We start from the raw sequence: 21,972 nt of genomic DNA, 5'->3' as shown, positions 1-21,972 counted from the left end.
ATTTCCTTTGAGCAGAGTATCCATATTTATTTGAGGATCAGCAGAAATCTCGAGGACGAGATTTTTCCTAAGGGGGTAGGTGTTGTGACACCCAAGTTTTTATTTGGATTTTTTAAAAGATTTTTATTTGACTTGAGGGGAGTGATTTAAATTTTTCTTCAAGAGAACTCTCCCTCTCATATATTTTTCTTTATGGCAAAAGTCTTGTTTGGATTCACACAAGATCTGCCTTTGGTCTTGGAGGTTCTTGCTTTTCATTTGGACTCAAGAAAAAATGTTTTTCATTTGGGAAAATGACTTTTGAAAATCTTTTTGGAAATGCACTATGGCTTTTGGAAAACTCCTTTGCCACTTTCAACAAATTCCTTCTTGCCATGGCCCTAGTGCAAATGCTCCCTCCTAACCCTTCCCTCACCTTTGGATCATGATTTGCATCAAATCCAGCAAGTTGAACCTCCCCATATGATTATTTCCATTCAAATTCTATTCAAATAAATTTCTGCCTTCTTTTCTAGCACTTGGAGACTTGCAAAGGAACTCCACTTTCTGTCTTGATTTTTGCCACCAAACCTTTTTCCCCTCCTAGTCCTTTGAACCCTCAACCTAGAACCATGAAGATCCACTGGTCTTCAGTTCAAAATTTTCAAACTACACCTGCTGCAAGTTTGGACCAGATTTGACAAATTTGGTGAAATTCATTCAAAACCTTCTCCAAAAATTCCAAGTAAAATCAGGCAGCCTCTGGGTGCATTGAGTGGTCACCTCACCAAGTTACAGCTCCAGAAAAATTTATCTCATAGCCAAAACCTTCTGTCGAACACCTGCAGTGCACTGTCTTTGTCACATTCAGAAAGTTCAGAGAACACTGCAGTGGCTTGCCGTCGTTTTCTTCAAAGGAGGACGTCGATCTCGCCAGTGCCACCGCGTCGCCTTGCTCCTCGTCCCCGCCCTCTTGTTCCTGCACCGCACGAATGCCTGGCGCCTTGCGGGCGTCGGCGACGAGCAGCAGAAGGTGCGCCGCCCCGTGACCGACGCCGGCGGCGGCTTTGCGGGCGCCAGCGGGAGACACGGCGCCGACGACGCCACCCAGCGCCGCCCAAACCACCGGAGCTCGCCGCGTGGCCTTCCACTCCCCCGAACGCGCTGACCGCTCTCGTCGTGAACCGCAGGGCGCGGAGCGCGCTCTCTGCCACCGTTAAGCCCGTGCGGTCACCTCACCGTGGACCGACGCCATTACGCCAAGACCATCTCCGTTTAGCTGTAAAACGACTCCAGTAACCTCCACTGATGCTGCCTGGCCGCTCAAACCACCTGCCAATCCACTGCTCCGCCGTAATCGCTCGCCGGAGATTCTCCGTTCACGGCCGCCCCGTCGATCTGCCTATAAATAGAGGCCCCGAGCTTCAACTCGAGCACCCACCAGCCCTGCACTCCCCCTAGAGCACGCCTAGCCACTGGAAGAGCCCCGAGGAGGTCTCCTTCCTCGACTCCGGCCGCCGCGACCCGCCATGGGATCCAGCCCGATTCGCCCCCGTGTGTGCTCCTCCGCCTCCATTCTCTTGCCAGTAGCTTCACCTTGCATCACTCGTTCTGACCCGCGCCTCAATTCGTAGTTTGCAGCCCTCCACCGGAGTTCCCCATCCTCACCCGAGCCGCCGTCCGCTAGAGATAGTGTCGCCGTCGACGTGGTGCTCCCCGTTGGACGAGTCCACCAACCACCGACGCGGAAGAAGACGCTGAAGCTCTTGGTACCCTCCGTTTCTCCTAACTCGCCGTGGTTCGACGCCGGCGTCCACCGCAGTCTTCGGGCGCCGGCGAGCTTTTCAAACCTGACATGTGGACCCCGCGTGTCAGCCTCTGTTCTTTTATTCGCGAACCATTTTCTGTTGGCGCCTTCGGGCAAAATACGTCTTCTCCTTTGCGCTTGCGCATTCCCAACCGAAGCGTTTTCTGTTTTCTCAGTTAAAACCCTGGAAATTTTCTGTTTCATTACAGATAAGTCCCTGGACAGAAACCTTTATAACTTTTTAATAAGAAGGAATTTTTGAGTGATTCTTTTTCTGACAATCTTCAAATTTTGTCTAGTTTTTTATGGGATTTATTTAAAAAATATATGGAAAAGTTTCTGTGTATGTGTTGGTTTTCACGTTAGTACCCGTTTCGTGATTGCCGTAGGTTCCGGAAGAGGTGACGGAGCCGCGAATTTCGCCGAGCTAGACTCCGACTTCTCCGAACCAGGCAAGCATGTTTTGAACATTTGATATGACAGGTGTTTTCCATGTTTGCGTGAAAGTTTGTGCGTGGCATATGAGTGTCGGTAAATACCTTGTTGCTTGTAAGGGAACTACCCGGTTGTCCCAAAGTCAGGATGATCTCTGATGAGAGGTGGCCTAATCATGTGGTGACATGAAGGGCAGCAAGGTGGTACTGTTGTAGCATACCAGCCTTGCGTCATCCGACTTTCCCCGACGTTAATGTGGTTGGAGCCACGTTATCGTTCTTTTCCCGCATGTTCCAAAGTTGCGATGACCTCTGATGAGAGGTGGCCTAATCATGTGGTGACATGAAGGGCAGCAAGGTGGTACTGTTGTAGCATACCAGCCTTGCGTCATCCGACTTCCTCCGACGTTAACGTGGTTGGAGCCACGTTACCGTTCTTTCCCCTTCCGTGCTACCACATGTCTCATTGCCAGGATGCGGTTTAGTAAGTTGGTAACCTCTTTCCGTGTACACACCAAACAGAGAGGCCGGGATGATGGTACCTTGGCCCAGGATTAAAGCCAGTCATTCGGTCAGGGGGCATGGGTGTTTCCGGTTGGGACCGAGAGGGGGGGCACCCCCTTAAAGCGCGCGTATAGAAATTTGATCCCATGCTACGCGAGGTTGTAGCCTCCCCGTCTCAAGGTTTTTCTTGAACGTTGCCGAGGGTGATCCCTGGCTTCGGATGGTTGAATTGGGTGTGTACTGGTTAGACGTGTTTCTTCCAAAATACCGTAGACGGAACTAGTCCCCGTGACTACTGAAATCCGTTGGCTGTGGTTAAGTACAAACTCTGCAGAGTCAATTCTTTCCATATCATCGTGTCCATGATCAAGTAATGAGAACATTATATCCATATCTATCCGTGTGAAAAACTTGTCCTCGGTGAACAAGCTCAAGTGGTAAATTCAGATTTATGGTTATTCCTGCAGATGGACTAACTTTATATTTGTTTCGTGCTCGTGATAAATTATGTTCCTAAACTGTTGTATTACTGAGCTGTGATATAAGCCCTTTATGTGACGTCGCGCCGACGTTCGACTGTGGCGTGTTTTTGTCTCTTACATAAAATATAAGCCCTTTATGCGACGTCGCTCAGACGTCCGACTGTGCCATGCACTGCCTTTATTTTCTGTTATAAGCCCTTTATGTGGTGTCGCCCCGACGCCCGACTGTGGCATTATTATCCCGCATTTTCCGCTCGAGGAGTCTTTCAGACACTCGTTTGGCAGCTGCATTATTACTCCGCATTTTCCGCTCGAGGAGTCTTTCAGACACTCGTTTGGCACCCGCATTATTACTCCGCATTTTCCGCTCGAGGAGTCTTTCAGACACTCGTTTGGCACCTGTACTACTATTCTGCATTTTCCGCTCGAGGGGTCTTTCAGACACTCGTTTGGTACCAGTATTACTATTCTGCAGTTTCCGCTCGAGGCGTCATTCAGACCCTCGCTTGGCACCCAGTATTTATTACCTCTATGTCTGATAGCACCGGTCAACTTGTCCATGTGCTTCATGCTTACATTTATTATATCTTATGTCCGAACTGTCTTGCGAGTACTTTCATAGTACTCACCTGGCTTGTTGATTTGGCCAGATGTGGACGAAGGCGATCTCTTGGATGAAGAGTTTGATAGCGCATCCGATGCCTAGAGGAGTCCCAGTCAGTCCTGCGCGATCCCGGATATTGGTCACTTGTATTGTATACGCTTCCGCCACCCGCAATAAGTCTCCTCGAGCCTCACTCCGACGCTCGATGAGTTGTAGTCTTCTGGAATCATATCACTCGCTTCGCGGTGATATTTCCACCACCGTTATTATCGTGAGTTAGTAGTTGCCACCCTATCCGCCGTATTGTTTTAGCGGCGTGCATGTAATAAATTGTTGGGCAGTCTCTGCTCAACCTTGTATTATATTTAGTACTCCTGGTATTTTTCTTCTGTGACCAAGATATTGTCTACCAGTGAGAAGGAATTCTTCCTCGCTGGTCCGTAAAAGGGATTGGTCTCTCAATATTATTTTATTGAAAAACCGGTCGTGACATCTTATCAACCCGGTCTCATGTTCTCAGCTGCTTTACGGCCGTCCTGAGCCGTGGTTAAGTTATTTCAGTAATGTCCTAGATCTGAGTTGTAAAGACCGTTCTGGTGGCTACTGATTTATTTGCCGAGTTCTTGCAAAGGTTCGGATGATCATTTTCCTGCGGTTAGAACTTGAGGGGTGTTGAACCTGCCACTTAATGGGGTACCCTGTCAGAAAAATGAGGATAAGCTACGATTGCCGAAAAATTGCACCAACATATGGTGATACGAAAAAGCAATATGACCCAGCTCTTTTAGCCAAGGATCCAGACCAAGAAAACAATAATGAAGGAGCAAGACCAGTGATGCAGGCGACAATCAAATATTTGGTATGGATCCGATACTCAAGACAGTGGAACCAGTTAAGATGATTCAGAAACTTCCGCGATAAGCCAGAATCTGTCAGGGAAGCGGTTATGACCCAACTCACTGTTTGGAACCCGAAGGACCTGCATTTAGTGGAGAAACCCAATGCAAGGAGTTAGAGCTTGGGTGTCCACTAGAAAAATCTGATCACCACTTCATGAAAGATTATCAGTGCCAGATGACACACCCAGCGGAAATCACTCTTGGATTTGTGAGACCGACATATATTTCAGTCGTGAGAATCCATCACAGTCAGTTAAGTTAGCAGATCTAAAAGGAAATTGGAGCATGTATAAGCATGAACAAGCAAGGTAAGATCTGTCAGAAAATGGATATATTAAAGCAAACCACCCCAGGGACAGTCAGATAAAAATTTAGTGGGAACAAAAATAAGAAAAAGGATACCCGAGTTGGAAACGGTTTCCTTAAGTCAGTACCTCCATACTTGTTCCCTGAGCAACCAAATCTCGAGGATGAGATTTCTTTAAGGGGGTAAGGTTTGTGACAGCCTGATTTTGGCCCTTTCTTTTTCTTTTGTTTTTCTGAGGTTTTTGCTTGATTTTTCTTTTTCCGTGGCTTTGTGGTCTGGAAATTGAAGAAGATGCCCTCTTCTTTGTATCCAGAGTGGCTTGTCATTCCCAAATCCTTCCCTAGACCCTGTCATTTTCATCCTAGCCCAAATCCCAATATTCTTTTTATTGGGAATATTCCTTTTCTATTAAAGGAATAACTCAAATTGCCCTATGTGCAGCAACCTTTATTTCCATCACTCCTGAAATTCCCAAATAATTCTCATAAATTGTTTGCGTCATATCTTTCTCAAATATGGCAAAATATTTAATTGTCATGTTTATCATCATGCTCAAATAATTCATTTCCTATTCTGCCCTAAATGGCACATTGTGAAGCAAGTGCTATTTTCCTTTTCCCAATTGACCTCAAACTCCTTGGACACCTTTTCCTGTCCATATCATTGCCACATGCCAAAATGCAACCTCATTTGCCTAGTAATTATTTAATTATGATTTTCCAAAGTTTCTATCCAGAAAGAAGCTTTGTGAAGGAGGTTCAAGCTAGGCATACCCAAATGAGTTGCCATTTTGCATGATCCCTCATATCATCATATCATAGCCCTCCACCAAAGTAGAACTCATGTCATGCCTCCATGTGCGCTCATCTTCAATTCTTTGATTCTGTCCAAAATTTCAGTTTGTGAAGCAAGTATATTTTATCTTGCTCCATTATGGCTACCAATTTTTCTAGGCCTTGTATTATGCATATAACCTACCTCCACCCATTTTGGGCATGTTTCATCAAGCCATTTTTTCTCTAGAATTTTTGCATGTTTTTGTCCAGAGGAGATGTTTGTGAAGCAAGTACCAGTTTGGCTAGGCCAATTGGTATGAGACATTTTGAGCATCTTCATAGGACCAAATGACTCTGCCTTGCCCAATTTGAGCTCAAGTTGATGCTTCATCAGAGTGCATCATCCTAATCTAGTTTCTGGACCAGTTTATGTGGTTGTTAAGCAACTACATTAAATCTTGATCCTAATCCTCTCCAAGTTACCAGGGTGAAAGTCCTTCTTACCCTAGACCTACCAGACAACTCCATTGCTTCCAAACTCCTTCCTGTTGCTCAGCAGTTCTCATCCAAGTTTACTGCAGTAAACTTCAGAGGTTAATTACCATTCAACCGGAGCTCTTTTCACCGAGCTACCACCATAGTTGAGACCTACCCTGGTAGGACTTACCACTAGACAACAAGTTCCAGCCCATCTCCCCCGCTACATGCCAATGCACGCGGTGACCACGACAATGGCGTGCCTACGCACGCGCTCTGTGCGATGTGGCGTGTCCAGAGCACCGTTTGTGCTTTGGCACCGCTCCCTCTCGTCGTCTTAGAGCTCGTGAGCATGTCCAGTGGCTGCATCTCGTCATCGCCGTTCCCCTGGACCCCTCTCCCCCTCCATCCGCTTGCTCACCGACGCTCGTCGCCGCGTGACCACGGGCGAACAATGGCCATTTGGCTCTATTCGTCGCCGTCTTCTTCCTCCCCGTGCTCCGTGGGCTCCCTCTGCCCCGTGGGCCCCTCCCTGCGTCTCCCCGTCGCCTTCACCCAAGCTCGAGCGCGCGCACACGCGTCCGCGGTGCCGGCCACGCGTCCGCGGCGACGCCAGCGCGACACTCCCTCGCCCGGCTATAAATAGCCATCCCCGGCCTCGTTCGAGCTCACCACCAGCCTCGCCTCGCTCCTCTAGTCCTCCCTAGTGCCTTGCCTGAGCTCGAACCGCTCTTCTCGACCCCCATCGCCACCATGGCCGCCGCGGCCTCCCTCCTAAATTAGCTCGAGTCCGAGCCTCCCTCTCCCTCTTTCCACTTCCAATAGACAGCCCGGAGCATCCCGAACCTCCCCACATCTTCTCCTCCTCCTTGGGTGGCCTGGAGTGCCAAGTCCATCATCGCCCGTAGCCACCGTCTGCCGTCCTCGAAACTGCCCTCGCCTCGGTGGTCCTCGGTAGCCGTGCCCTACGCCATGAGATGCGCCGCTTCTTCCAGAGCACGCCGGTGTGCCGAGCTCCGCGGGAGATGGCCGGAGTCGCCGGGACTCGCCGTCGAGGCGGCCGGCCTCGCCTCTGCCTCTCTCGAGCGCGGGAGGAAGAAGAAGGAATGAGGGAGGAGAGAGAGTCAACGGCGGGCCCCACCTGTAAGTGACCCAGGAGCCCGGCCCCGCCGCTCATGACGTGGATAAGTGGAAGCGCCCCGGGTGAGTGCGTTTTCATTTGCCCGAAGGCGTATTTCCAGTTGTGCGCTTTCATCGAACGAAAGCGTACTTTTTTCTTTCATCAGCCCAAAATACGTTTTCTTGGTCTGAAAGCGTATTTCTAATTTTGCGCCTCTGCCTTATCCACTCAGGGACCCGGCTGTGAATATTATTTTTACAGAATAGTCCCTGATCTTCTACAGCTCATAACTCCGCAACCGTAACTCCGTTTGAGGTGATTCCAAAGCCCACTTCTTCGTCTCGTCGAGCCCATTATGTTGGTATCATTTTCACTATGTGTTAATATTCTGGAAATGACATTTTTGCCCTTGCACGTAAACAGCCCCTTTGGGAGAGAACTGTTTCCGGCAAATCTTTTCGCGGCTTCACCACACTTCTTCCCGGTGCCTTCTTCACCCCCAGGCAAGCCACAATACCCACTTGCATGATAGTCCTGCAGTAGCCATGGTTTTCAGCTTGAATATTTATTAAATGATTGCTTATTTAAAATATGGTTATCGTTGTTTCGGTAATGCTTCTGGGTTAGTGCTTACTTTCTTACTATGTTTTTATGCACCTAGTTATCTGGCCCTGCTAGTGCTAGTATTCCTTTCATATGCTTATGATTGCTAGTAGTACATGTTGATGTTGGTGATGGTCTTCGGTGCATGACTGCTGTCTGTCCCGAGTACCGTTGTTATGCATGTTCCATTGCATCCAATTGGTTAAATGATTGCATGGTAGCATTGTTGATATGTCTTGCATGATATTTATTGTTGATGCTAGTGGTCATGCTAGCTTTCTATGAGTAGTGTTGTACTTGTGATATTCATGCTCGTCATTATACTATGCTCAGTTGGATATGATTCATTGTGGATATGGTGGATAGTTATGTTGCACCCCGTGCTTATGTTGATATCATGTTTACGCATTATTGCATCATGTTATTTTATCATGGCTCAGCATATTGCATTCAAGTTTAACCGGATTAAATTGAACTTGAACAACTGTTGGCTGAGTCATGGTGTCACCAAATCGAGCTGACCAGTGCAACCACACTTGCCTTATGGGGGGTCCTAACTGGTCTATTGTCGTGCCTCTCACCGGTGCCTCCAACTAGGGAAGGTTATGGGCATGCGTACCCTGATCAGGTAAGCAGACATAACCTTGTGTGCCCGTAGTTGGATGATAAGCGCGTTTGTCCCTGTTTGGGACGGACCACGACGGTGGTCGTTGTGTCTTTGGTAGACACGGGGCCACCCAGGACTAGCCCAATGGGGAGTGAGTCGGAGTGGCCGGGAGAGTGTCATGGCAGTAGATCGGTTTTTCGGATCGCCGTTGGTCCACCCGAATGGGAGTGCGAGGCCATGGGTTCCGTGGAGTGGGTACAGTGTACTAACCTCTGTAGAGTGTATATTAAATCTATCGATAGCCGCGCCCGTGGATAAGGGCCCAGTTCGTAGTCGGTCCCACTGCGAGTCAACAGTATTAATAATAACTTGATTAATGACAACCCCGGTTCGACGATGAGATAAGTTGGTTGTGATCGCCAGAAAGATCACCGTGTAATACCAAGTGTTGGTCATGGTTGTGATCGTCGGAAAGATCACCGTGGTATCGAGGATACCGAGTTGTTGTACATTCGTGATGTTGTGCGAGAATCGTGGGTAAAAATCAAGCTCCTTGTGGTCATTTAATGATTACTACGGTATTGTGTATGCCAAGCTTGATTTTATCCTGAGATGATCGTGTGATGTCCGAGGTTGGTAAGTGATGCATGTGATGGTTACGAGGTAACCCGAACAGAATAAATGGTGCATGTAGTGTCATCATGTTGCATGCTAGTATCATCAGATTTATATGTTCATGCCATGATCATATATTGTCCTAGCGATATTATGTTCATATTGTTCATGCCATGTTATCCTGATGATCTCATGATAATCCCTGATTAACCTGTATTTGCCATACTGTCGTTTGTCTTGAATGCGTCTGGTTATTGTGAGCTTGCAAGTACATTCAATGTACTGACCTGGCGTGTCATGCGAGCTTGCAGGTCATGCCTGGATTGCTTGCTTGTTTGGTGTTGTTCTTGTGTTCGCGAGTTAGGATAAGCGTTCCAGCCAGAGTCCCTGCGGAGTGGAGTTCACCACCATCGTCGTTGTTCCGCTGCTAGAAGTTGTTCTGCTGCTTGCATAGAGCAACTGAGGATGGCGTAGTGTCGCCGTGCCGATGTTATTCATTGTAGTATCAGAGACCTTGTAATCATATTCGTGTTATAATAGAAAGCTGGGTTGTTCTATGCTAAGCAGTGTCGTATTCCAGAAGACTTCTCCTCGATCTCTGGGCTGGAATACGGGGCGTTCTGGTTTCTCTAAGCCGGGGTGCCACAGTTATATTATGGAATAAGCTTAGTTTGACGTTTCATTTCTTCATAACCCAAAAGCAAGGGAAATCAAGTAATCACAATTTTTGGACACGATTCGATCATGAAACAATTTGCATTTGATATTTACTAGCAAATATGCCCGTGCGTTGCAACGGGAGAAATAGAATCACACCTCTAATGGCTCAAGACCTCTGAGTCCGGCTCATATTTTCACAAGAGACCGCTTGGTTCCGACCCGTGCTATAGTACATGTATACTATTAGCACCCGGTGGTGTGTCTTTTCTTTAAGCAAAATCAAAATCTAACTGGACATGTTGTACTGTTTACTTTTATAGCGAACATGCTCCTACGTTGTAGCGGTGCATGAATATCTAGTAAAAAAGATGTGTGTTGCAACGGGGACATACATCTCTCTCCCCCCCTTCGGTCATCACCTAGGTCCTCCATGCAACCATTTTGATGCTCTCGATCTCCTGGAGCTAGCACGTAGTGTTAGGGCTTGATGCAGGTACAGAAGAGATGAAGATACAGATTATTGCTTCCTCCTAGTTCATTTCATACCATATACCTATAGGAAATTATGTCAAAGCAACCAGCGTGACGTCCTTTGATCACACAAAAGCAGGGTCGTCCATTCTCAAGATGAGGAACTCCTACAGAACACATGGGAGTGCCATCTATGGAGTTGCACACACTCCGGGATGCCTTTGTCACGCCCAAGATGCGACCCTATCCTAAAGGATCTCGAAGGTCCCACCAAGGATAGAAGCGCATCTTGAAGACGCTTTTGCAAGGTGGATATCATTACATCAACATTACATAATAGTGGGGATACATCCAAGACATACAATGTCACATGAATACAACAATACATCATACATGAAATCAACATCCGGCTACGGATGAAACAGAAACAGAAACTCAAACAATATCCACCCTGCTAGCCCAGGCTGCCGACCTGGAACCTATCCCCTGATCGAAGAAGAAGCAGAAGAAGAACTCCAAACCAAGTAAACACCGCTCTCATGTCACAATCATCGCAAAACCTGTACCTGCAACTGTTGTTGTACTAATCTATGAGCCACGAGGACTCAGCAATCCCATTACCGTGGGTATCAAGACTAGCAAAGCTTAATGGGTAAGGAAGGGGTAAAGTGGTGAGGTTGCAGCAGCGGCTAAGCAAAGTATGGTGGCTAACTTACGAAAAACAAGAGCGAGAAGAGGAGCTTAGCAAGCGGTCGTCAACTAGGAATGATCAAGAAGTGATCCTGAACTCCTACTTATGTCAAACATAACCCAAAGACCGTGTTCTCCTCTCGAACAACCCCGAAAAGAGACAATCACGGTTACGCACGCGGTTGGTGTATTTTAGAAGAGTTTACTTCAAGTTTACTACAACCGGATATTAACAAATTCCCATCTGCCACATAACCACGGGCACGGCTTTCGAAAGATAATACCCTGAAGGGGTGTCCCAACATAGCCCATCATAAGCTCTCGCGATCAACGAAGGATATTCCTTCTCCCGGAAAGACCCGATCAGTCTCGGAATCCCGGTTACAAGACATTTCGACAATGGTAAAACAAGAACAGCAAGACCGCCCGATGCGCCGACATCCCGATAGGAGCTACACATATCTCGTTCTCAGGGCAACACCGAATAAGCTAAGCGTATAGGTACTGACGTAACCCAGGTTGCCAAGGGATGGTCCCGCACGATGCTCTAGTTCGGACCAACACTTAGACAAGCATTGGCCCGGGGGGGCTAAAATAAAGATGACCCTCGAGAGAGCGACTCCCAAGGGAAAAGTAGGTGGTGGTGAGTCAAATGGTAAAACCAAGGTTGGGCCTTGCTGTAGGAGTTTTATTCAAAGTGAACTGTCAAGGGGGTCCCATAAATCACCCAACCGCGTTAGGGACGCAAAATCCGGGAACATAATACCGATATGACGGAAACTAGGGCGGCAAGAGTGGAACAAAACACCAGGCATAAGGCCGAGCCTTCCACCCTTTACCAAATATATAGATGCATTAATAATATCAGAGATACTGTGATATCCCAACATAAACATAATCCAACATGGAGCAATATTCATCTTCACCTGCAACTGGCAACGCTAAAAGAGGGGCTGAGCAAAAGCGGTAACATAGCCAAACAACGGTTTGCTAGGAAGGGTGACAAAGGTTAGAGGTTCGTGGCAATTTTGGAGGCTTGATAAGCAAGTGGTAGGTAACGCAGCAAAGCGATAGAGCGTAGCAACTAGCATAGCAATGATAGTAGTGAGATCCAAGGCGACGGTCATCTTGCCTGAAATCCCGCTAGGAAGAGGAACGAGTCCATGAAGAAGATGAAGCCACGAAGACGAACCAAGCGTAGTCGAACGAATCCTCACGATCGCAATGAAACGGGAATTATCAAGAGACGCACACAACATGGTAAACACACCACACATGAACAAGGCATGATGCTCAAACAAGTATGATGCATGTCCGGTTTAAAGAGGCATGGCATGGCAAGGTGCACAAACAATACTACAAATTAAGTGGAGCTCAATATGCAACGACTTGCATATTGACGAAACACCAAGTGGTGAAGTTATTTAGTGGAGCTCAATATTCAAGTTATTTAGTTTGCTCTCATTTAGGAACAAGACAAGATTAAATGTTGGTTAACATGGCAAGAGGTGAAGCATAATTAACAACCTATCTAGGCAAGTTTAAATGAGGCCGGAAATAACAAACAACAATTCCGGAAAATCCCCATATGCATAAATAGCAATTTAAAGGAAACAACAATTATAAACATTTTTAAATGTTGTTATCATGATGCGGATGACATATGCAAGTTTTATGCAATTTATGAAAATGTTGACATAAGCATGTTATGAAGCATTTCACCATGGTGGAAGAAAGGAGTGCCACGGCAACGAATCCGAAAATGATGCCACGGCAACAGACCGGTTCCGGTAACTCGATTGAGATGCCGGTGCAAAAGAAGCGAGTGTGCGGATGTGCGGAACATGCTAGAGATGGTGGGGCGATCCCGATTACCGGGTTCCCACATGTCGATGGCATGGCAAACGAGGAGTAACGTGCAATGACAACTCAGAAACGGTGCAACCACGGGCATCTCATACATCACTCATGCATTCTTTCCCGGGCGTCGTATCGTCATTATACCTTTGAAGCGTGTATTTCCGGAGCGGATCGGGTTCGATGCAGTGTAGGGGAAGTAGACGTTCTAGGAATGGTCGTAGTGGAAGTAGTGGTACACGCTGACGGTAGTGGAAGTAGTGGTACACGTCTCGGAGAGGGACTTGACGAATCCGAGTAACTTGGGGTCGACGGTAGTCGTTCACGTTCATAGTCGCACAAGTTTCCGTAGATGTTCGGGGCCGTCGGTAGAGGTACTTGGTGAATCCCGAAACGGTCTTGGCGTCTTCGCGTGTTGGGGTACTTGGCGTTTCCGTGTAGTCGGTCTTGCCGGTCCCGGTCTCGGCAACCTAGTTGTACAAGAGCATCATCGGACTTGTCGAATCCGAACTCTTCGAGGGCCGTCGTGGTACTTGGCGCTTGCGGTCTTGACAGCTCGAAGGGGGTGCTTGGCGTCCTCTGTCTTGCGGGTCGTGGTACTTGGCGTGGAGGTAACCATCGGGCTGCCGTTTGTTGGAAACGAGCTGCACCAGGGAAGATCAAAGAAGTGGCAGCGGCAACAGAGTTGGCCGAAGGGGACGGCTCAGGCAGGAGCTCCATATCACAGCGATGAGGCCGACGGAGATGCAACAGGAGATGGGCGCGGAGGAGGCAAGAAGGCGCGGAGGCGACGGTCTTGGGGTGCAGGGGTGCGCGGGGTCTGCTGGCGGGGTCAGACGCGGAGGAAAGGAGCGCCTTGGCGCTAGCGAGCATCCGGAGGCGCGCAACAGAGAAGGATGGCAGGGACAGGCGAGCTTACGGCTGCCGGCGAGCTTGGCGAGGCCAAGGCGGCGAGGCGGGGCGCGACGACCATGGAGGTGGGGCGCAGCACGGCGGCAGGACGGTGGCGGCTGCAGGGCAGCGGTGCTGGCGACGGGGAGGTCTCGCGGCGCGGGTGAGGGCGCCATGGGAGGCGGCTGGAGCTGCGAACGGAGAAGAGGAAGGGAGGTCGGGCGATGTAGCGGATCGAGGCGGCGAGTGGGGGATGCGGTGGTGCTGGCAAGGGAGGCACGCCATGGGGATCGAGCGCGGGCGCTCCTCCTGGCGTTGGCTCTGTGTGGCGGCGCACAGGGAGAGATGGGGATCGATCGGGAGAGGAGGCCAGCGAGCAGGGGGATAAGGGGGGAGATCGGGCAGGCCTCTTGGGCCGGCTAGGTCAGGCCGCAGGTGGGCCTTAAGCGGACTTCGTCTATGCACTGCTCCCCTCTCTCTCCTTCCTTCAAATCTCTTCCATGAACAAAAACGCAAAGAAAGAATAGGAGCAGAAAGAAATGGGTGGACAAAGAATTTGGGCAAGGGGATAATTTTCCCGGAATGAGCTTGATCCTAGAAAAATGGAGTGGGCAAGATTGCAAGGATTAAATTCAAAGTCATTTGAATTTAATTCAAATGGTTTGAATAGGAAGTGGGCGATAGGGAGGTCGAAAATGTTGAGGATTTAGGAGGAGCCTTGATAAGTGGGAAAAGAATTATGGGCAAGGTTAGAGAGCCAAAACTTGAAGAAGGAAAGGCCAAGGGATTTAGCATGCACGTGTGTTGTGGTAAATTCCAAATTAATGGAATATAATTTTTATAGCTCCCTAATAATATTGGGAGGATATGTTATAAAGAGAAATCACCATGTGAATTCCCTCGATTTAAATAGATCAACGATCTATGCAATTTATTTAGTTGAGTTTTAGTTGGTTTGAGAAATTGATGGCATGATGACATGATGCAATGCAAAAGATGCTATGAAGAAATGCAACCAACAAATAAAACACACGGCGAACACGAAATAACTGGAAGGCTTCTGCAGCGTCGGTCTTGGGGCGTTACAGCCTTGGCTTAACCCCGAGGCCATTTCACATCCAGTTCCTCTCTTAGCAAAGTCCATTGTATGAAAATCATGTTCTTCGGCTCAAAAGAAAAACACATCACCTCGCCCGGCGCTACCATTCCACTTCTTCTCCCTCTCTGCCGCCTGCCTTCCAGTAGGCCATGCTGCATGCTTGACTTAATTAGCCGCTCCAACACATCCCAGGAGCATGCTTGGCTTAATTAGCCACTAACTTATTTGTCACACACCAACTGATTCCTGAAGTTTTAATTTCTTCGTTTCCCTATGATATGTAGGGCCAACACCTCACCCTCCGTTCGTTAATTCTTCAGGCGGCTGGTTGATTCTATGACAACTTGTATGCGTATATAAACCGGTGAGATTTTAAGCAAAAAAGCGAGGTGGGACTATTTTATAAGGCGGCGGGTCACATTTAAAAAAAGGAGAAGCTAGGTGAGTTGGTTGTGCCTTTTGCAACAACTGTGAAGGTCGTGAGTTCGAACCTCACTTCAATCAAATAATTTTTTGCTGCTCTCCATGAGCTGCGTGCGGCCCAATTGTGCATGGACGGCCCACACAGATGACAGGTGACCGACGAAATTTTCTGTACGTGAACTGCGGGTTGAATTAGGGCCGGCCCAGTCTGTCGGTTGTTTAGTACCACCTCACGTATAGCTTAAATATATAAAATTATTTAAGCGGGATGAAACCAAGAATATCACCTTGCTTTATTAGTAGGTATAGAAATGACCATGTTCATTGCAAAGTTCACAAGTATGGCTAAGATATTTTAAATTTTCAGCACTAACATTTAGCCTTTCTTGCAACCATTTAGTTTCCAAATACTTATGCCTCTTGCAAAATCTATCTTCCCTGTTTGGTATGTACTTGCAAACTCTATGCACTCCACAAAAATCGACATGCTTATAGGAGACATTCTCATCATGACTAGTGCAATCATCATTAGTACTATGGATATTCAAAGAGTTCATACTAACAACATTGCAATCATGCTCATCATTCAAAGATTTAGTGCCAAACATTTTATAGACTTCTTCTTCTAGCACTTGAGCACAATTTTCCTTTTCATCATTCTCACGAAAGATATTAAAAAGATCAAGCGTATCAGGAAAATTCAATTCCATTTTTTTGTAGTTTTCTTTTATAAACTAAATTAGTGATAAAACAAGAAACAAAAAGATTCGATTGCAAGATCTAAAGATATACCTTCAAGCACACACCTCCGCGGCAACGGCGCTAGAAAAGAGCTTGATGTCTACTACGCAACCTTCTTCTTGTAGACGTTGTTGGGCCTCCAAGTGCAGAGGTTTGTAGGACAGTAGCAAATTTCCCTAAGTGGATGACCTAAGGTTTATCAATCCGTGGGAGGTGTAGGATGAAGATGGTCTCTCTCAAGCAACCCTGCAACCAAATAAAAGAGTCTCTTGTGTCCCCAACACACCCAATACAATGGTAAATTGTATAGGTGCACTAGTTCGGTGAAGAGATGGTGATACAAGTGCAATATGGATGGTAGATATAGGATTTTGTAATCTGAAAATATAAAAACAGCAAGGTAGCAAGTGATAAAAGTGAGCGTAAACGGTATTGCAATGCTAGGAAACAAGGCCTAGGGTTCATACTTTCACTAGTGCAAGTTCTCTCAACAATAATAACATAGTTGGATCATATAACTATCCCTCGACATGCAACAAAGAGTCACTCCAAAGTCACTAATAGCGGAGAGCAAACGAAGCGATTATGGTAGGGTACGAAACCACCTCAAAGTTATCCTTTCTGATCGATCTATTCAAGAGTCCGTAGTAAAATAGCATGAACCTATTCTTTCCGTTCGATCTATCATAGAGTTCGTACTAGAATAATACCTTAAGATACAAATCAACCAGAACCCTAATGTCACCTAGATACTCCAATGTCACCTCATGTATCCGTGGGTATGATTATACGATATGCATCACACAATCTTAGATTCATCTATTCAAACCAACACAAAGTACTTCAAAGATTGCCCCAAAGTTTCTACCGGAGAGTCAAGACGAAAACGTGTGCAAACCCCTATGCATAAGTTCACGAGGTCACGGAACCCGCAAGTTGATCACCAAAACATACATCAAGTAGATCACGTGAATATCCCATTGTCACCACAGATAAGCACGGCAAGACATACATCAAGTGTTCTCAAATCCTTAAAGACTCAATCCGATAAGATAACTTCAAAGGGAAAACTCGATCCATTACAAGAGAGTAGAGGGGGAGAAACATCATAAGATCCAACTATAATAGCAAAGCTCGCGATACATCAAGATCGTATCACCTCAAGAACACGAGAGAGAGAGAGAGAGAGAGATCAAACACATAGCTACGGGTACATACCCTCAGCCCCGAGGGTGAACTATTCCCTCCTCGTCATGTAGAGCGCCGGGATGATGAAGATGGCCACCGGTGAGGGTTCCCCCCTCCGGCAGGGTGCCGGAACAGGGTCCCGATTGGTTTTTGGTGGCTACAGAGGCTTGCGGTAGCGAAACTCCCGATCTATTCTGCTCTCCCGATGTTTTTAGGGTATATGGATATATATAGGCGAAATCAGTCGGTCAGGGGAGCCACGAGGGGCCCACGAGGGTGGGGGCATGCCCAGCGGGGCAGGCGCGCCTCCCTGCCTCGTGGCCACATCGTTGCTTCCCTGACATACACTCCAAGTCTCCTGGATTGCTTCGGTTCCAAAAATAACTCTCCCGAAGGTTTCATTCCGTTTGGACTCCGTTTGATATTCCTTATCTGCGAAACACTGAAATAGGCAAAAAAACAAAAACTGGCACTGGGCTCTGGGTTAATAGGTTAGTCCCAAAAATAATATAAAAGTGTTTAATAAAACCCATAAACATCCAAAACAGATAATATAATAGCATGGGACAATCAAAAATTATAGATACGTTGGTGACGTATCAGACGCCTTGAAGACTGCGACCCGAGTCCACCTAGTAAATGAGCCGCGCCTCCACGCCTCCCTCTTTTTATGGGGAAGGCGCGAGCCGCCTCTTTACCATGATGTGACGCATGCATGCTGTCAGCGTTCTGGGAACGGGGGTCCCCAGACTTGCCTGCCTACGGCCCACGGCGTGGCTGAGCCAGCAGGCCCGTACGGCCCATCTTCATCGACAAGGCATTCAAGACCCTTGCGAGGGGCCAAGCCTCATGAGGCGGACGACATAAGACCTCCTCAGGAGCGGCCTCACCAGGCAGGCTCACGAGGGGAGAAGAGATCAAGGCAAGGCAAACCTCGCGAGGTCCTCGTGACGTGAGCCATGACGATCGAGACTAGGCGGGCGCCAGCGCGCACCGTCCTTGTTTCCTCTTTGGTGCCAAGGGGGCAAGCGTAGGCGCGGAGTACCGAGGCTTCAAGCAAAGTTTTCCATATCGGTGCAACGAGACGAAGACTAGTAGGATGGCAGGACGAAGGTCACCATTGAGCCCAAGACAGCGTCATCTCTAGAGCCTTTTGCACGCGAAGACCGCTTTTGTCAGGATAAGTTGTACTAGCTGTCCCCTTTCAAATTGGCCGTTGTTGGCTCCCTTCCTGCTCAATATTTTGGGAGAGGACCAGGGCCTATATAAATAGGACTAGCCACCACAGTAGGAGGCATCTGATTGAGAGGCATCTCGCCTAACCCCTAGCCACACACCAAGCACAAGAACACCTCAACCTCAGGAGGCTGTTCTTCCCCTTGTACTGTTCATCATCAGCCCAAGAGGCAATCCACCACCACCACACTGGAGTAGGGTATTACACCACAACGGTGGCCCAAACCAGTATAAATCTTGTGTCTTTGTGTTGCGAGCTCGTCGAGTTAGTCCGCGAGATCTTAGAGAGCTAGGGCGTGGATCGGTAGGGAGGAGATCTTCCCGCGCACCCCAGTGTTCGAACCTTAAGGGTTTTGCCGGAACCCGTGATCCGACATTTGGCGCGCCAGGTAGGGGTGCGCCGAAGCTTCCTTCCGTCGCTCCGGGCCGCGTTGCTCCGTCGTCTCCATGGCGGACGCTCGCCGCGCTCGTGCTGAGCGCCGGGCTGCCCTCGCCGCACGCGTCGCTCAGACGGCTCCCGTCGGCGGGCCACATCGTCGTTCCCCGTCGCCTGCCGCCAACGCCGCCACCGACCCGGCGGGGAACGAGTAGCAAGCATCCTCACTGCACCCGTCGGTGCGGCGGGACGGCCGCACCGCCACTCCATCACTAACGCCAGCCGGTTCCTCGTCCCATGCACGTCGCGCTCCCATGGACGCGCGGGCCGCACTCCTCATGGTGAACGAGCTCCTGCGCTACCGCCCGGTCGACGACCTCTACGAGGACTGGCTCAACCGCGTCACCAAGCTCGTCTGCGCCGCAGGGGGCTCTCCGGCGCCGTCCCCCTCTATGCCTTGCCCTCCGCCAGCCACGGGCGACATGGCTCACGGAGCGCCTCCACCACCTCTACATCAAGACGGCGCCCTGACGCCAAGACGCGCAGCCCCACGACGCGACCCACCGCGCCCCGCGCTTGCGCGTGAACAGAGAAGCTGTCAAGAAGTCCCCCCGCCGCTTCTCGCACCACCACGCCAAGATCGGCTGCTGCGGCAAGACCGCGCGCCACCTGTAGCGGCAGGGCGCAGACCCCATCAAGACCAAGCTCCACACCCAAGGCGGGCCCCGGTGACCACAGCCGGCTGCCGTGCTTTCACCCCCGAGCTGCGTAGCGTCGACTGGCCGGGCAAGTTCAAGCCAGATCTGCCTCCTCGCTACGACGGCACCCCCGACCCCGCGGAGTTCCTGCAGCTGTACGAGCTAAGCATCAAAGCGGCCAACGACGACGAGAAAGTCATGGCGAACTGGTTTCCCATGGCTCTCAATGATGGCGCCCGCTCCTAGCTCCTGAACCTGCCACCAGGCACAATCTCCTCCTGGGACGAGATGCGTGACCGCTTTGTCGCTAACTTCCAGGGAACTTGCGACCGCCCCGCGTCAAGCATCAACCGGGAGAGACTCTCCAGAAGTACATTCGGCGCTTCAACAAAGTCCGCCTCAAGATCCCCAAGGTGACGGACGAGGCCATCATCTCTGCGTTCTCTGATGGTGTCCGCGACGTCAAGATGAAGGAAGAGCTCGCTATCCACGAGGAGTTGTGCACGTCCCTGGAGTTGTTCAACCTGGCGACCAAGTGCGCAAGAGCTGAGGAAGGGCGCCTCTCCCTCCTCAAGCTCCCGGCTGCAGACCCAGAGGAGAAGAAAGTCAAGGCCAAGGACGTGAAGCGCAAGGGAGCAGTCGTGCTCGCAGCGGAACCAGACACCAAGCGTGGTAGGGACCAACCAGAATCATTCAAGGGCAGCCGTCCATTCTGCGCCTTCCACAACCTGAACACCCACAACACCAGTGACTGTCAAGAGCTCAGAGCCATTCGTGAAGGACGCTACGGTCGGCGCCCTGAGCGCGGCGACCGGGGCTACGTCCGAGGAGTAGGACGTGGTGGCGGACGCTGGGAGGACCATGGCCCGCGCCAGGAGTGGCGCGACCGGCCTCGTGAGGACCGCTGGCAGGATCAGCCTCGCGAGGGCGCCTGAGGGTTCAGCCTCGTGAGGATCGTCCTCAAGGCAACGCTGGGCTCCCTCCGCTGCCGCCACCGCCAAGAAGGAATGACGAACACCATCAAGACGAGGGGGCTGGGGGCTTCCAGGAGCTGCGTGCTATCGCCTGCATCTTGGGCGGAGCCCAGGCCCCAGCCTTGCAGCGTAACTTCAAGCAGTTTGCTCGTGAAGTGAATGCAGTCCTCCCCAAGCTCGAGGCCACACGCCCGCTGAAATGGTCCCAGTGCCCCATCGCGTTAAACTTTTCTCAGTTCAGCTCAAGTGCGCAGCTACCGCTGGCGCCCTCCCGATGCTTTGCTCCCCAGTCATCAGCAACGTGCAAGTTACCAAGACCTTCATCGACGGCGGCGCAGGGCTCAACGTCCTGTCCGTCGACACGTTTGACAACCTCCAAGTGCCATATGACTAGCTTCGGCCTACCAAGCCTTTCTCAGGAGTGACCGACGGTTCCACCACACCGATAGGGCAGGTCCGCCTCCCTGTCACCTTTGGAGAACGCAAGAACTACTGCACCGAGCTCATCGACTTCGACATCGCGCACATCCGTCTGCCGTACAATGCCATCCTCGGGTATCCAGCCCTAGCCAAGTTCATGGCAGTGACCCATCATGACTACAATGTCCTCAAGATGCCGGGAAGCGGCGGGATCATCACGGTCCCATGTGAAGAAAGAAATGCGGTGTGCTCCCTCGAGCGTGCCTTCCAAGCTGCAGCAATCGATGACCCCGACAGCAAGGGCGAGGGCCGTTCTGAGGTCACCCCCAAGAAGAAGAAGCAGTTGCGCCGTGCAGGGCCTCAGGAAGGTGGCGTCGCAGCTGGAGCCTCGTCAGGATCAGCGCCCGCTCCAGGCGCGCCTCCTTCCATCGCATAGGAAGGTGCGCCCGGCGCCCATCTCGGGCAGGGCTCAGGGGCTTTCTTCTGGAAGGCCTCAGACCTTGCCCACATCACGAGGGAGGCGCTTGGGAACCACTTGGAAGCGTGCTTCGTGGCATGTTTCCCTCAGGAGGGCACAGGGCAAGGATCGCCCACCGTTCAGGAGTTCATCACCAAGACCACCCAAGAATTGCAAGACGCAAGGGCCATGCGCGGCGACCGCTGCTCACGAGGTGCAACTCCCCATCTAGGCGAGGATGCCGGGCTGCGCATCTGCATCGACGTTCCAGGGCTCAACAGGGCTGCTTCTCAGGAGCTTTTCTGGCCTTCGCGCGTGGGATGCTGCGAGGGCCCCCCGCACAGCTACGTTCGCATGCCCTTTGGCCTGCCGAGCGTGTCGTCCGTCTACCAGTGCAACTTGCGGCGCATCCTGGCGGCTCAGGAGGCCAGGCACCATGCCGTCCTAATAGAGATGGAGACGGTCCTCAAGGAACTGATACGTCTCCGTCGTATCTATAATTTTTTATTGTTCCATGCCAATATTCTACAACTTTCATATACTTTTTGGCAAATTTTTATACTATTTTTGGGACTAA

Source organism: Aegilops tauschii, chromosome 1, assembly GCF_002575655.3.
Source record: "Aegilops tauschii subsp. strangulata cultivar AL8/78 chromosome 1, Aet v6.0, whole genome shotgun sequence".
Classification (NCBI taxonomy): Eukaryota; Viridiplantae; Streptophyta; class Magnoliopsida; order Poales; family Poaceae; genus Aegilops; species Aegilops tauschii.
Note: the sequence above shows the minus strand (reverse complement) of the source record.